Source organism: Prinia subflava, chromosome 11 (assembly GCF_021018805.1).
Source record: "Prinia subflava isolate CZ2003 ecotype Zambia chromosome 11, Cam_Psub_1.2, whole genome shotgun sequence".
In the NCBI taxonomy this organism is placed as follows: domain Eukaryota; kingdom Metazoa; phylum Chordata; class Aves; order Passeriformes; family Cisticolidae; genus Prinia; species Prinia subflava.
The window spans coordinates 5,567,669-5,584,227 of NC_086257.1; the positions used below are offsets into that span (position 1 = coordinate 5,567,669).

Sequence of the window (16,559 nt, forward strand, 5' to 3'; positions counted from 1 at the left end):
GTGATACAAGGAACAGCTTTGCCTTTTGAGGGGAGATGAAAAGAGCTCGGCCCACTTAGTCCAGCAAAACAAAAGGCAAGAAGGGACAAGGCTGGGGTCTGGAAATACATGGAGGGCTGGAGAAGGAAAAAGGGAGGGTGGAAAATAGGGGGGAAAGGAGCCATTCCAATCGATGAACAAAGCAGCTGGGAATTAATATAAGCTGGAGTTTAGAAACACATGCTGAGACTTTCTAACAGGCTTCCCTTGGGAGTTGCTGGGCAAAATCTAAAAAAGGGTTTTTGCATAACTCAGGCTCCTGCAAGGCATTTGCAGTGATTGGAAAGGAACATCAGGCTCCACGGAGCCTGTCCTGTCTTCACAGAGGGTTTTCTGGGATCCACAGCCAGCCCAGACAAGAAGCCACTTGATTAATTATTGCCTCTGCTGACTTCTCCCACCTACTGCTCCGTTCAACCCCAATTACTCAGGATCAGATCCTAACAATCTATTGAAGAGGTACAGCTTTTCATTTGCATAAGCAGTTTCAGCCAACACAGTCTGTTGAGACAGAAAATATACACTGAATATTTAGCAAGTCTGATGGCATTTCAAGAGCATGTGACGGCACACAATTGATGACATCATGCATTTCTTCTGTTTCCTGGAACTGAAGTCTAATGTGGCCCAGAACTTCACCCAAAACTGATTGGCTCAGGGTTAAAAAAATTAATTAAAAGAAAGAAATTTATGCAGAGTGTTTTTACAGAGTGTTTCTAGATTTAGATGCAACTCCCAGAGAACACCATCCAGCAATATCAAATTTTATACAGAACTGCAAAATTAGATGCAAAGCCCTGGAGTAGGAATAGAGATTAGAGACAAGTATTTCTCTCCTTCTCCTGGGTGAGGTGCAACAAGCTGCTCTGTTGAGGTCCCAGGAGGGTTTGAGCCACAAACCCACTGTCAGATCATATAATCCCCAGCCTGCCATTCCAGCCTGGCAGGTGGCTGGGGCCCAGCTGCAGGAGCATGCCCAGGTTTCACAGAGACCAGCTCCTTGCTGGGATTGGCTCCTGAGTGCTCAAGAGCAGAGGTGTTCCCAGAGCAAATACTTTTTGTTGCTGTTGTGACCTCTCCTCCAATATCTGAGTATCCCTCATCTGGGGTGGGTCAGTATGGGTGCAAAACTCTCCATGGCCCCTTTCCCCTGTCCCAGGGCTCTTTTCCTGGCTCTGTTCTATACATCCTAGAGCACTTGGAGCAATCACCAGTCCATTAAAGGATGCTCCATGGGGGCATGGCTGGTCTCTAGGAAGGGCAGCCAGCAGCACACATTTGGCTGAGTATCACATGGTCTTACACAATCACAATCCATTTCAGCTCCCAAATCATGGAATCTGATAATGGGTTTCATTGGAAGGGACCTTAAGGACCTTCAACTGTCCCAGGTTGTTCCACACCCTGTCCAACCTGGCCTTGGACACTTCCAGGGATCCAGGGGCAGCCACAGCTTCTCTGGGCAGCCTGTGCCAGGGCCTGCCCACCTTCACAGGGCTCCTTGCCAATATCCCACCCAAACCTGCCCTTTTCAGCATTAAGCCAGCCTCCCTCGACCTGTCACTTCGCATCCTTGCCAAATTCCCTGTTCAGCTCTCTTGGACAACTCTCCCAATCCTATTTATTTCTCTCTTGCATTTGGCGTACAGTAACACCAGCATTATCAGGAGCTACAGACATACAAATTACCCCAGGAAGCTGCAGACACACAAATCCCCATTTGCCTTCATTCCATAGGGAGTGGCCACCCCTCTCTCCTGCTCTGGCTCCCATCCAACAGCTATGGAGGAGGTGTTTAAAGCATGAGCAGCACACAGCAGCACAGCATGGAGAGAGCAGGACAGACCTGGGTTAGCAGCTGGGCTGGGGAGCTGCCCGTGGAAAGGGTGCAGGATGCAAACAGCCTCTGCTGTGGGAGGGACAGCCTCACCCCCCTCCCAGCTGCTCTGAGCTGATGTCAGATGTGTCTGACAAGTCTCATGCATAAAGTGGCACCTGCACTGAATGGTCACATCCAACAGGCCTTGGGGAAATCCAGCTGGAAAAGGATTGACACCTGGACTAGTCCTGCTGGCAGCTCACCCCAGCTGTAGTGCCTGAGGGGTGCTGGGCACTGATGAGCTCTGCTTGGGGTAAAATAGAGATCTACAGCAGGCTGAGAAATACAACAAATCCCTGAGGGAGCCTCCAGCATCCCAGGATGTTCCTGATATCCTCAGATATCTGTAGTTGGGTCAGGAAAAAGTTCTGTTCGTTGTTGTGAGGACCAACACTGTCAGAAGTCTTGTCTGCATTGAAAAAAGCACCTCCACACCACTACATGCCCAGGACAACAGCCCTGGCCACCGATTTTAACTGGTATGAACCAGAAATCTTTCCAATGCCTGTTGGCTCTGGGGGGAAAAGGACCATAAATCTACACCTGACTGCTCCAAAGCCCTGTCACGCATCCCCACACACACACAGAGCCCCACCCTGTGCTCCCAACATCTTTCAATACCACAGCTCTGGAAGGAAAACCACAAAACCATCCCGGAGAAATCTTCCCCTAAAGAGTGCAGTGGCCCGAGTCTGTAAGGAATAAATAAAGGACCCCCCTGCGCCGTTCCCGCCGCCGCCCTCCCTCGGGAAACCACTTTCGCTTGTGTGGCCGGGACAGCATCCCCGGCAGGGCACCGAGGGAGGGGCAGGGCTGGCAGTGGCAGCTGGAGGGAAGGGGCACAGGGAGGAATGTGCGGGCTGTGCCAGGCAGCGCCGGGCCGGGGTGAAGGGACGGGACCAGCCGGGCCATCCTCCGCCGCTGCCAGCCTTTATTCAGAAATTAAACACAGCGAGCAGCGAGGCCCGATGCCTGCAAGGAGGCGGCATTTGTGGGAGGAAGGAAGGTACAACGACCCGCCCAGGGACGGCGGTGTGACACCCCTCCGTCCCCAGCCGCAATCATAACCTCTGATTTAATTAGCTTAATGGGAACGGGGCGGGGGGAAGGCAGAAGGTAGGAGCAGACGCTTTTTCTCAGGGAAAGGCTTCTCCTGATGCCCAGCAGCGGTCTCAGGCTCGCTGTGCCTGCTCCCTGGACATCCCCTTGCCCCACATCCCTTGGGAAAAAGCCACAGAGTTACAGCCCCGCGGTTGTTCTCACACACAAAGACAGGTGAGCACAAAGGTGAGCACAAAGACTGCTCTGTGAAACGCTGCCCACAGCGCTGACAGGGGGATGCTCCTCTCCTCATGCCCTTCCCGAGACCCTCCCCAGCCACATCCAGCCCTGCCAGCCGGGAGACCCCACCGGGGGATACTCCGACCAGCAAGGACAGGCTTTTGTGTCAGGGGAGGAGTGAAATCTCCCAGGGAAACAAAGAGAGAACAATTAAATGAAACAGCTCGCTACCACGCGATCAATGCCATTGAATAAGAGATTTTCAGGCCAAGCCTTGTGGGTCTCAGAGACAGCCTGAATAAGCGAGGAAGAATTTGGACAGATGATCAGTACCAATGAACCCAAGCAGAGCTTCCCAAGTGCCAGGTTTTGCTCTGGGGTCTGAAGACAGCACGCTTTGGGGAGGGGTATTTGCCTGCTGGCTCTTTGCCGCTCAGGAATCTCATTTTCCAGGATGTCAACAAGGCCAGGAGGGCCAGAACTGTACATTTGCCTTTTAGTGACAGCTGAACTACACGAAATCTGGCTCTGGGGCTCTTGGAAAGCGCAATAAATACCGTTAAGACTTGCAATAAAACTGCTCTGCTTGGCAACAGGAGGCTTTTCTTATCCACCGCTCCTCCGTGCTCCTTCGTCTTGGCTCACCAGCAGCCAGGGTTTGGAGCCCAGCCTTCCCCCCAGCACCTCAAATCAGCTCCCTGCCCTGGGGGAAGGAGAGAACGAGGTTCAGCTAAGCCCCAGGCAGCTTCACCATGCCTGGCATGGGGCAGAGGAGCCCTCTCTGCAAGGTCTTCCCAGCCCTCTGGCACTGCTGAGAAGGGGCTTCATCCCAAACTTGTGTGATCCCAGCCCCAGCAGGCACTAGCCTGGCTCCATGCTGTTGTACAAATGGGCCTGTCAGTCATAAGGGGATTTTATCTTCTCAGAGCAGGAGAATAAAGAGTTGAAAGAGACCTCGTGGGTCAACAGTCCCTGCAAGGGACACCTACTGCAAGTCCATAGGGATCCTAAACAAAGAACCACCCCAGAACCACCCTGGTTCCAGCTGGAACAGCTCAGAAATCAGACTCTCTTCTCAAGGAGGAGGCTGATCCATCCCAGCACCAACAGGGCTGTTAAACCACCATGTTCTTCCACTCTTGTCACTGCTGCCCCAGGCTCAGCAGCTCCCCCAGCTCTGGCCATTCCAGAGCATGGGGTTTAAATATTGAGTATGTTTAAATATTACATGGGGGGATTTAATAATAAATAGAATGAAAAATAATATTTACCCCCAAGTGGGGACATCACTCACAAGAACAAAAGAGGAAAGAGGAGTCTGTCCCCAGGGCTGCAAAATGTCACAGCCTCACCTCCACTTTGTCACCACAGAGTCCTTCACAGAAATTATGAGTGACTTAAACCAAGCAACACAGCAAGTGGTGAGAGAAGGGTTCCCTCTCCAAAACCTCAGCAGTGGGCAAACCCTCGCTCCCAAGCCCAAAATCTCCTTTGCCCAAAACTGCACCCTGAACCTGGTTCTTGTGCAAAGAGGAACCAGGCAAGATGGGTTCCCAAGTTCTCCACTCACACAAAACCAACCCATACCAGCTAGAGGAGCAGGATATGTGTTTCCATGTCCTTAGGATGGCACAAAATGTCTCTGAGTCATTCCTGAAAGTTATTAACATCTCCTCTTCTTGCTCCTCTGGAAGCTCCACTCCCAACATCTGCCATGGCTGAAGAGGACAAGGAGAACACATCACTCCTGAGGCCCAGACAGTGTCACACACACAGAGTGAAATGCAGCTTTCAGCCCATCTTTGAAGCCCAGCAGAGGTGGGAGCAGGCAGCCCTGCCTTTCCTAGAAGAATCTCTCTCCAAAGCTCCTGCAAACGGAGCTTCTGCACACTTTAGTGACAGCATAATTGTACATTATCTCCTACAATTTCACTCTGACGATTTAGGGGACAATACAAAGAGCAGAGAGACTGTAATATTCATATTGACATTCCCCCCAAAAGCCGCCTTTCCTGGTAAAGCCCTTGTCTTATGAATATGGAAAGCTGCCTGGAGGCTTTGCTTAAACACAGTGTGTTGGTGTTTAATCAGAGGAGGTGGAGCGGGAGCAGCTCCTGCACAACAACAGCCCGGCACTTTTTAGGATGTGCAAGACATTCTCCATTTTCATGGACAAGTCTGTTTACAATCCCTCCTTTAAAACAGCTTATAAAAGATTCACTCTGCCTCAGTGTTTGAAACAAGAGTTAGTCAGAGAACAGGGTTCTGTCTGCTATTCCTTCCCCCTGGGAATTTTTAATGAAAACCATTTTTTGTCTCAACTTTTCCACGAGAAACAAAAAGAATTTTTCTTTTTCTTCCTTGGTGAAAAAGATTTAAACACTTCAGCCACAGCCCAACATTCTATGAATTGGAATGACTGCCAGAGTGCTTATGGAGAAGAGGAAGCAAGGGAAGACTTGCAAGGGAAGAGCTGGAGAAGGGAAGAACGGTGTTTTGTGGGCTGAGTGACCAACAAAAGTGAGCCAAGTTTTTGTTGGAAATCCAGTTTCTATGACTTTCAGCAAGGATAAGAATTCCAAAAGCTGCCTGTGTCTTTAGGGGCACATCTCCCAGGAGCAGAGAAACTGCATCTTCTGAGGGTGTCTTCCACTGAGTTGACTTGGAGGACAAATAAAGACTTGGGCCAAAGAGCAAAAAAGAACATTCCATTTTCCTCTTCCCTCACACCAAAGGGTGAAATCCATGGGATCTTGCTGGATTTTTGTTCAAGAACTCAGCCGAGTCACGACTTCCCCCAAGTGGTTTTTCTCCACAGTCCATGGATCTCTCTCCACACCCTTGATGGACATGCAGCCCCTCAGCTGCTGGATCCCACCCTGACAGCCACGAGGAGGAATTCCCCCTGGCTCCCTCACTTTCCCCTCTGGATGCAGATCCTGGCCATTGATTGTTTCCCTTCAATGCTGCCACAGAGAAAGAAGTGTCTGATTTTGACAGATTTATATTTGAACTCACTTTATTTCATTTTTTTTTATTTATTTAAGGTTGTCTGTTTACCTTCTGGTAGAACTCTGAGTTCACCCACAGAAGCAACCACTGAACCATAGAAAACAACAAAACGCAAAGGAGGTACTAAAAAAAATCCATAGTATCTGTAATATCTCAATTAAGGGAGCATAAGTATTGAAGCCTGAAGTATCTTGATAATCTGAACCATCAATTCTGACAGCAGAAGGTGCCACTGCTGGAGCTGGGAAAAAATCTTTGACTTTCAGCTCACAAGCAGGAAATCTCTCTCACCCTGAAAAAACAAAAGTAATAACTATATAAAGGTATTATTTTAAGTTCTGTCAAATTCCACATTTTTGGTTTGACATTTTACCTTTTGGGTTCCTACTGGTAAAACTGTTTTTTTCCTGATCCCATGAGCATTCTGATTTGTCAATATTGCTGGAAAGGTTTAAAAGAAAAGATTTTTCCACTTCCCCGAGCTGGCCAGTTGCCAGGGATTCAAGGAGTATAAAAGGGGTAAGCAAACTTTTGGTCATGGGCCAAAGCTCAGAGCGTAGGGCAAGAAAATCTGTTCACAGAAGACACCAGTGAACTAGAAAACATCTTTAAAGATGGTCAAACACTTCCTCAAAGGGTCTGGAATGGGAATTCTGGGAAATAGTCGTGGTTCAGGGAGCATTTTGCTGTCAGGTGCTCTTTCACTCCAGTTCCTCCCTCTGAGGAGCAGCAGAACAGACAGCATTGGTATTTGGAAAGCTTTCCTGGTTCTGCACCCATGAGTCCCTTGGACAATCCCCCTCCAGAAGGTAAATCCTTCCATTTGATATCCTTCCAGGTCAGCGGCCAATCTGTCACATCCCTGGTGTGACCTGGCTTTTTTAGGAGCCAGGAAGCCACAGGGAAGTTCTGCTTTAATCCCAGCAAAGGGCAGAGCAGCAAAGCTCGACCCTCCAGGCAGTGGCTGAAGGGCACAGCTCCTTCCCTGGCCACCTGAAGTTTTATCCCAGTGATTCCAGGCAGGAGAAGGGATTTTCTTCATGGGCATGAGAAGAGGTTCAGCAGGATGCAGTGAGCATCTTGCTCACGGCTTCAAAACCAGGACAAAGACAGGTCCTCCTGGGAAAGGGCGATGAGTGTCACCAAGAGCACAGAAACAATTCCAGCCTCCCAGCTCCAGGGCTTGGCAAGGCTGCCCAAACCTGCCTGAGTCCTGCCAGGTTCCCCACGGTTCTCACCGCCTGCTCCAGCCCTGACTTCAGCCCAGGCAAACACCATTGTCCTATGGCTGGGCTGGACCTGCAGGGACCTCTCCCCAGGTCACTGGACTATTGCTCTTCCCAAGGAAAAGTGAGGCATTTTGCCTCTTCCCATGCTGAGCTGGATATTGGGACCACCCACCCAAGTGAAAAGCACAAGCTGGGCCTGCCCAAGAGCCATATGTCAGGAATGGGAAGGACATTCCAACCCACTCACCATGGAAATTGTCACTCTCTGCCTCCCGGGCACCAATCACACTCATCCAGCACAGGCCCCAGGCTCCCTGGGATGTCAGCTGCCAGCCAAGGACACAGGCTCCACTCATCCCTGCTCTCCCTGGAAGCCAGCCGAAGGGCTGGAACCAAACAACCACCAGGAATTCACATCAGACCTTTCTGCCTCTCTCCAGCCTTAATGTGGTGATGGGCACTGGGGAAATCCCTCATTATGGGCCACCAGCACTGCTGGGTGCCCAACACAGGGGGGAAAATCCCTCATTCTGCTGGCACCCAAGAGCATGAGTGCTTCCAGAGTGGTGCTGTGGCGTCTCAGCCCCAGGCAGCCTCCCAGCCCTCCATCCCAGCAGCAGGTTTCTCCCAGAGCTGCTCCCAGCAGCTGAGCTGTCAAAAGAACCTGGCCTCGAGCCACCCAGGTTAGTGCTGCGTGCTGGAGGATGAACTCAGGAGCCCGAAGCACAGCTTCATTTTATTGCAATAAAGAGGAATCAAGTAATGACAAGGCAAGGGGTGAGCGATGGGGTAATGGGAGAGCTGCCACAGAGCAGAGCCAAAGGACACCAGCTCCTCCTGCTCTTTGCCTTCACCTACTGCTTGGAATTGCCTGTGGAAGCGCCAGACTCTGAGGAGAAAGCTGTCACTGAAGGACTAAATCATGGACAATTTATGCTCAGCCTTTGAGCCCAGCAGCTTCCTCCAGCTATGGAATTAATGAGAGTCCGCCTGGCCCTGCCTGCTCCCACCTGCCCAGCCAGGCTGCACCCCTGCTTTGAATTCCCCCACCATCAATACTGCATTACCAGTACTGGCTGGAATTGCCACCGAGGAATAATTGCCAAGCACAGGGCACTTACTTTTATGGCAAAGGAAAAGTGGTCCTGCCCACACAGACACAGCTCTGCTCCAAGACAGGCTTGCAAAGGAGTGGGTGAAGCCCCGAGGTTTGCTGGCAGGATGAAGGGGTCCCCTGAGGTAGGTTTGGTTTTACAGTTCCTTGGCCAAACAGATTTTCGTGGTACCACATTCTTGGCCTTATTAAGATCCCAGGCAAGCTCAGCTGACCATTTACCCTAAATTAGGGCCATCTCCTGGCCCTCTCAACAGCAGGGCCCTTTAGCAGAGCTAGCAGTTTCCCAATATGGCACAAATTACATGCAGAAACACGAGAGCGCTGCCAGACTCCAGCTCCACTCCCTCCAAGATTGTTTTAGCTGGGATGCTCCTTGGACTGGAACCGCAGAAATAATTTGCCAGTGAGAAACCCAGACCTTCAGGTGCAATCCAGGTATCCATCCTAATTCAATTTTCCCGAAGAAGCAGAGTGTACCAGGACAATCAGAAAAGCAATCTGTAGCTTTCCTCAGATGCCTCACAGCAGCCCTTAATGGAAGAACCATAAACGAGATGTCCTCCCCCACATCAAAATGAGATTTTAGCAAAGCCCACCTCCACAACAGATTAATAAATATGCCGACAGTTTGTGCCAAAAAAAGTCAGATCCAAATTCCCTTAGAGATGGGGAAGAAGGGGATGAGAACCCACTTGGTAACCTCTGTGACTGATAGCAGTCCCTACAAACAGCCAAGTGCACCAAACTTCAAAGGGGTTGAGAGAGGATTCGACCGTCTCTTCCCCATGATTTTTGTGCTCTTTGGATTTTGCTCCCACTGAGGCACCCACAGTGCCCAGCTGGCTGAACAGGAAGCTGATAAGCTCGGGGTATCACTAGTTTAGTGTGATAACCACAGTAGGCATGGCCTAGCAAGGAGAAGGACCACAGGGAAACCAGCATCATCTCCCATGGACCCCATGAGGGAGCCCCCTCCTCTTGTTTGTAGCGTTCCCTTCCAAACGGGATAACAGCACTGCCTGGCTTCCGTGGACCCTGGGAGGAAGGGGAAACACTCTCAGCTGCTCAGGCACTGTGCTCATGGGAGCCAGGCAGGCCTTTCACCCAAGCAGCACATTAAATATAAAAGAGAAGTCGCCATGGATGTTAATGTATGGCATCAGGATTTATTCCCCCCTCCTGTTCTCAGCACCACGTGACAACATTAATTAAATGTGTTTCTGACCCTGCTGCGCTTCTTTAAATATTTGCCATTCTCCACAAGCAGTGTTTGGTTAATGAAATGAAATTAATGAGCTCATTAGATTGTGCAGTAATCTTTCAGATGCGAGCCCAGCGCTCGGAAGCGCTGCTCCCTTTCTCCGCTCCCGCGCCGTAACTTGGCACATTCAGCTCCACAAGCAACGGCTGAGCAGGGCAGCAATCAATTAACAGGGCAGCAGCCCCAGGAAGGGGAAGGAGGGGACACCAAGGCCAACGAGGGGCAGCTCGGGGACTTTCCCACGGGAGCTGGTCCTGCGTTCCGGGCGGTCCCTGGCACTCATGGCTTCGTTCGGCGGGTGCTTCTCCAAGGTGAGGATCAGCTGCAGTAGTCTGAATCCATGGCTACAACCACTCTGATTTGTATGGCAAAGACAACAAGCCTTGGGAAAGAAGAGCTGGGATTAAGGACTTCCAGACATGCCTCCAAGAGCAGCCCTGGCTCTGGCTGAGACACAACAAGGGCTGCACTGCAAACCGGCCGAGGCCACAGGGATGTCCACAAGCCTCTTCTGGAGCAAAGAAAGCCCATGGGACCCATGTCCTTCCACCAGGCAACTCCCCACACTCTCTTTGATGATAACTCACCCTGATTCCCCCCATGCTGATCCAAACAACCCTCCAGCATCCAGCCTTCCCACATTTCCCCCCAGCTCAGAGCAGAATCCCCATCCTGGTGTCCACCACTGCAGTACAGCCCCAGGAGCAGCAAGGGAGACTCCTGGCCTTTGGGCTGCACCAACTCACCAAGCCAGCACAATTCCCACCTTTTTCTTTTTGAGCAGGAAGGATTCTCCCCAGAGCAGTGCTCTGTTTTCCCATTGTCTTGTGAAGCTTCGTCAAAGAATTAATTCAGATCAAAGAGTCTCCACAGCAGCACAAAATCCCCCAATGGGCAGGGAAAGGAGGAAGGGGGTGGACAATAAGACAAAAAAGCCTCCAGTAAATCTCTTTCCAAGAAAGCGAATGGGAGTAGTTTCTGCATGCACATAAACCCCATAGCTCAGAGCCTGTGTTAGCTATGGTGACTCCCAATAGCTCCAGAGGAATTCCGGGTAGGAAATGTATGCAAATCAAATTCTCACCATGGCTGTGCTCACTGGCAGATTGGATCACAAAGCTTCATCAGGCTCCCATCCCTGGGCTTTTGTCTTTTACCCTTTAGCCCAGAAGTCACATGATGGTGAGCCAGGCCTGCTGGGATAAAGCTAGAGAGAGATGAGCACGGCCAGAAGGGAGCGAGAGAAAAGTTGAATCACTGAAAAATCTCCAGATCAAAAAAGGAAATGATACCCCAAGTCCCCACAAAAGCATCAAGGAAACAATGCCCCAACCACTATTGCAGAGCATTAGAAAAGGAAAACGTCTTTGTGCTCGCAGGTGGAAAGGACCAAAGATGGAAAACCCAAACGAACAGTATGCCCACACTCATCAATTGCACCAACCTCCTACACCCAAAAGATGATCTCAGAGGCCTCTTGAACTGTCCCTCCTCTGCATCTCACAGGATCATCCTATGTTAGCTTGAGCAATCCAGAATTGTCTCTATCTGCTTGTCCAGGTGGACATCACAACCCCCAATATGCCAGGCTGAGTTCAAACATCTCAAGGTTATCCTGGTCTTTCACAACCCCTCACATCCTTCCAGCCCACCCAGCGAGGTTTGACTTTCCTCTGCTTTAAAGGATCTGAACACTCCTGCCTTTGGTGACTGATGATTAAACAGAGAGAAAAGCACAGCCATCATTTATCCACGACCTTGGAAGGGCTGCAAATAACGCTGGCTGGCTGATGGCAGGTCCCCTGGCCACAGAGTGGAGGAGTGGCTCTCAAGGGCAGCAGGGAGAATAAATCCAGAGGCCAAGCTGACAGCTCCCCTACACTCTGCTGCAGAGAGGAGCTGCACACACCTGGAAGGTGGGAGAGATCACCTGAGGCAGTGGGTGCCACACAGGAGATGATGCACAGAGGATGAGCAGGGGTGGACAGTTACCACAACCCCTGGACAGCTCTGAAAACAGCAGTGCTGGATCTTCAGCGGGCTTTCCACCAGCAAACTCAGCAGCAAAAATGTGGGAGACTCAACGAGGACACACGGGCAGCCATTCATTTCACTGAGGATGGCCTCTGAGATGGTGTTTGCTGGGAATTACTTACTCCAAAAAGGAAGGTAAGTGAGTCTTTCCACCCTAGAGCAGCACAAACAGCATTTATCACCACATTCATATCATATCCCTGAGTTTGCAGCTGGATCCTGCCTTCCATCTTCCTCCAGAGGCAGCCACAGCACAAAAATCAGGTCCCCATCTGCAGAGCTGATTTTGCTCTTTGCAGGCTGTGCAGAATCCATTGACAGGGAGGCAGAGCATGGCCAAGCACACCAGCAGGCTGGTTTGTGCACCTGGGAGGGTTCAGTGCCAGGAACCATTTTCCAGAAGCCAACACCACCCCTCCCACAGGTCTGGGGTCCCAGCCCATGTTCACAGAGCAGCCGTGCCTCTTGTCTTCATCCTGGTTTAGCTGTGTAAGCAACACTGCTTCCACAGCCTTGCTTTGTTTCGAGTGGGTGAACAGATCTTCAGCCTTGTTTAAAATCAAATAAAAATTCAAATTTTGCCTCAAGTACTGCAGCCTGCTTATGCTTCAGCCTGGCTCCTAGAGCCAGAGTGAATTAATGCCCACAGCCCTGTGAGTATCTCCTGGCAGGTGCCTTTGCCCTCGCCCCTTGCCCTTTGTTTTTCCCCCACGGATTGGGACCTGCAGGGATGCACAGCAGCCCAAGCAGGAGATGCTTTCTGGCAGCTGGAAGCAGTGCCAGAATCCACGGGGCGGGTTTGGTACAGATCCTTACAAATGCAACTGCTCTTCCGAAGTGTATTTATATCTTATCTGTGCTGTTTACCCATATGTTCAATAAATCATTATTCATTATCTGATAAGGTGCTTGCAGGAAATTTCTAAGCCAGGCTTACAGTTAGCACCGGGACACGCTGGGAATACAAATGGAGAAATAAACAGAGCATCTGTCTCCAGCGAGGCTGCTGTGCTGCCAGGGGACTGTGGTGACATTGCCAGCCAGGAGACCAAAGGCTGGGTCACCCGGCCTGCTGGGCTGGGGACAACAGGCCTGTGTTATGTACAACAGCCTCCTTTTCAGCTAATTACACATCCCAGATCCCTCCCGGTGATAGAACTGACACTACAAAGCGAGCCATGTTTCCTCTCTTCTGCTCCTCATTCATCTCTGCCCTGCCAGGCCCTCACCGCAGACAGGCAGGGACAGGCTGTGCTCCTCAGCATCCACAGGAACCCTGCAAAACGAGGGAGAAACTGGGAGTGTAGATCTGAGACAGCTTGAACAGACAGGAAAACTCTTCTTTGTGCCTTCTGTGGCCCAGGCATCAAACCAGAGGAGAAATATTAGAGCAAACCCAGAGCCATCTCTGACACTGTTCACTCCCTTCGCCTGTTCCAGCATGGAAAGGGGACATGGGAAGCACCTGGAGATGTTGTTCCATGGCACATCCCAACTCCTGTGCTCTCCCCTCTGATGAACAACACCAGGAACTCACCATGGCCCTCAGTACACCCATGGCCTCTCTCATGTCAGCTAATCCCAGGCTTAGCTGCACTGGATGGATATTTCCATGTGGAATAGGGGAAGGAAAGTGGAGGGGGAGGGCAGGGAGTCAGGTTCAAGTCATGTGAACACCAGCCCCAGCGTGTCTTCAGAGCAGGCTACAAGGAAGTGTGACATCCAATTTCTTGGGAAGGGGAGGCAGAACGGTAATTAAATTTCTGATCTTGTTAGCCAATTTCTCCAATCGCTGCCCCCGAACTGGAGAAGGGGAAGGGAGAGGGGAGGCGTTTGCGTCAGCGACGCTTGTGAGGGAAATTAGGTTTTCACGGATTATTGGGTTAGTTCCACTTCTCCCACTTTTTAATTTATTTGTCTGTATGTGCTGCAGAGCTGAAAGGCCGAGAATTCCACACCCCCCCCCTCCTTTTTTTTTTTTTTTAATTAAAATCTGTAGTTTTGGAAGATGAAAACTTTGAAAGGGGGGGGAGAAGACTGCAACAATATAACCATGTCAGCCAAAATCTGCTTCCCTCCCAAATTTTTGTTAATCCCGCTTCAAAACAAGAGCCTAATAAGATCTCTCACTGGAACTCAAAATAGCCTCTGGATACTTGTATAAAAGAAAAAACTTGTTAATGAACGTTTTTTATCTGAAAAAAGGACAGAATTCACTTGCCTACTGCTACTTGCAGGTTGAAGTTTGGGTTGTTCTTTTTTTTTTTTAATTCTCCTGTAATGCTACAAAGGAAATTCCAGAATTGCTGCCTGTGCAACCCTGGGCCTCTATTATTTCTCAAAAGACAGTAACACTGCCCCTCTTTCCAATTTCTTTAGAAATAGAGGAGAAGACTAAAATGTGCCTATGGGCAGTGTTCAAGTAAATTATCTGTATGATTATTTCCAACTGCCTGCTGAGTGGTTTCCTAGGAACAATGCCAAGGGGCTATTTTGTTTAAGGTTTCTGAATTTGGGATAAAAGAGAAACAGAGCAGTTCACACAGCGCCCAGACTTCCACTTTGATGAAAGGTTCGGAAAGAAGGAACGGCTGCACAGCTCAGCCTTGGCTGGAGGAGGCTTGCAAAGGTATCTGGGAAGCCAACAAAGGCTGGAAAGAACAACTTCTGGAAGACAAAGTCACACAGCTGCAGTGTGAAATAGCTGGGGAAAGCTCTGGCCAGAGAATCGTTGAATCATTAAGGCTGGAAAAACCTTCAAGATCATCGAATTCAACCTTCAACCGAATCCCACTGTGCCCAAATTTCCAAGTGCCACATCTGCTTCATTTGTGGACATCTCCAGGCAGCCTGTCCCAGTGCCTGACCACCCTTTCAGTGAAGAAATTTTCCCCAAAATCCAACCTGAACCTCCCGTGGTGCAGCTTGAGGCCCCTTCCCTTTTTCCCAGTGCTTGCATCCCTCAATAACCAAGGTCGGTGTGTCAATAAGTGGGTGGGATCAGGAGCCCGTGGGATTATTTCACACCTCGAGGCAGTGCTGGCCAAGCTCTCTGAGCTGCCCCATCCACAGATACTTGGAAAGCAGAGTTTGGCTGGTTCTTTCACCTCTGCCCACTCAGTGGTGTGGGTCAAATCCACCCACCAGGCTGCCCATAAGGGAAATCCACACTGTGAAATCTTTACAGACAAAATCACATTCATTCCTGGGACCTTTTATAGGGCTAGACCCATGGGTGAGACCCCTCCGGTGGGACAGGAAAGAGCCCAAGCCAAGATCACCCAAATCTTCTAAACACCTAAGTACAAGAGCCCAGACTAATCCCACCCAGCTTCAGCTACACCAAATCTGGTCCATTTTCCATGGAGAACGGAGGTGACACCTCCAGGCAGTGGGAGAATGGGCCAAAGGCCAAAGCCAGACACACACAAAAGCAGCAACTTGTTCTGCCTCCACAACCAGGATGAAAACATGGCTGAAGCCTTGATTAAGATCCTCATCATGGCCAAGCTCCAAGCTGACCCGCCCTCATCAGGCTTTGCACTTTGGAAAAAGCTAATTCTGATGGCAGTGGAGAGGAAGGGAATTTACGCTGCTCTGCCGTGACCCAGACTTCACAGCCATTCAAAGTGAGCAGCCACGGCCATTAAAAACTTCACTTCATGCACTGAAGAGGCTCATAAAGAGAGTGTGAATTCACAGAGCACTGCCTCAGAGAGCCCATTCCCTGCCTGTCCCACAGCCTGCCTTTGTCTGAAATATGGAATAAAAGGGAGCTTCATATTTTACTTCAGACTTGTTTCACTCTCCCCTTGTTTGCTCTTCAGGCTGACTAAAGAGGAAGTGATTTATAAAGGGAAAACAAGGGAAGTGGTTCTAATTAATTGGCCATAACCATTACAGCTGTACAGGCATCCAGCAAACAGAGGGCAACAGTGCTGAGACAGAGATGCAGTACCCTGAAAGATTCCACAATAATCCTGCTCCAAGCCAGAATAAAATTAATTTTTCCCTCATAGCTCTGGTACAGACCCCTTGTCCAAGGCTCCTGGCACCTGAGCTGCCATTTTCCACACAGAGTCAGCAGGAGAGGGGAACTGAAAGGGGTCTCCAGCTTGAACCTCTCCTTGCAGGCCCTCCTTTCCCTTTCTAGAGAGGGCTCAGGGTTCATTTTCAAGTCAGCTCAAGTTCAGGGTGTAAGGAGGGAGTCTACCTAAAGAAATCTCAACTCCAAGCCTAGGATGAGAAGCTTTTCCAAAAGGCTCCATCAGCCCCTTCCATCTCCCAGCTGGGAGGAGAACAGGGGGCTCCTGGGGCACTGCAGAGCGGAGGGGAAACAGAAAGGCTATTTTGTGTCCAGAAACAAATGTGTTTGTTCTGCTTTCAGCAGCCTTATGGCCAGGAGCACTGGCCTCGGGGGAGCCATACATCTCACATTGCAGGTGCCTGGCTTCAGGAGGGGGAAACTCTCCAGCTTTCCTAACTGCGAGTGCCAGAATTTCTGTATCCAAAGTTCATCCTGACCTCAGAGGGTTGGCCCGCTCCGTGGGAGGAAACAAAGCCTGGGCATAATGGGAACAAGCTCATAATTAAAAGTGCTCTCGCCTTTATGAGCCCCCAGGTCGCAAAGCTGCTGCGGGAGAAGCTGTTTCCATTTTCCCTCACTGCACAATGGGAAGGAGCAGCCTGGCAGGTGCCAGAGCCTGG

General features: G+C 50.3%; 1 protein-coding gene across 13 annotated transcripts in view; it reads right to left on the bottom strand.

Annotated features, from left to right (window-relative positions):
• LOC134556124 (uncharacterized) overlaps positions 1-16,559 on the bottom strand; it is an 82,303-nt gene that overhangs the window by 40,216 nt on the left and 25,528 nt on the right. For 4 of the 13 annotated variants that reach the window (XR_010081583.1, XR_010081575.1, XR_010081578.1 and 1 more), the window contains one exon: positions 9,741-13,128. The exons of the other annotated variants lie outside the window; for them this stretch is intronic. The gene's annotated coding sequence lies outside the window, so the exon portion shown is untranslated. Of the gene's footprint in view, positions 1-9,740; positions 13,129-16,559 lie in introns of those variants that run through there. 13 annotated transcript variants of the gene reach the window in all.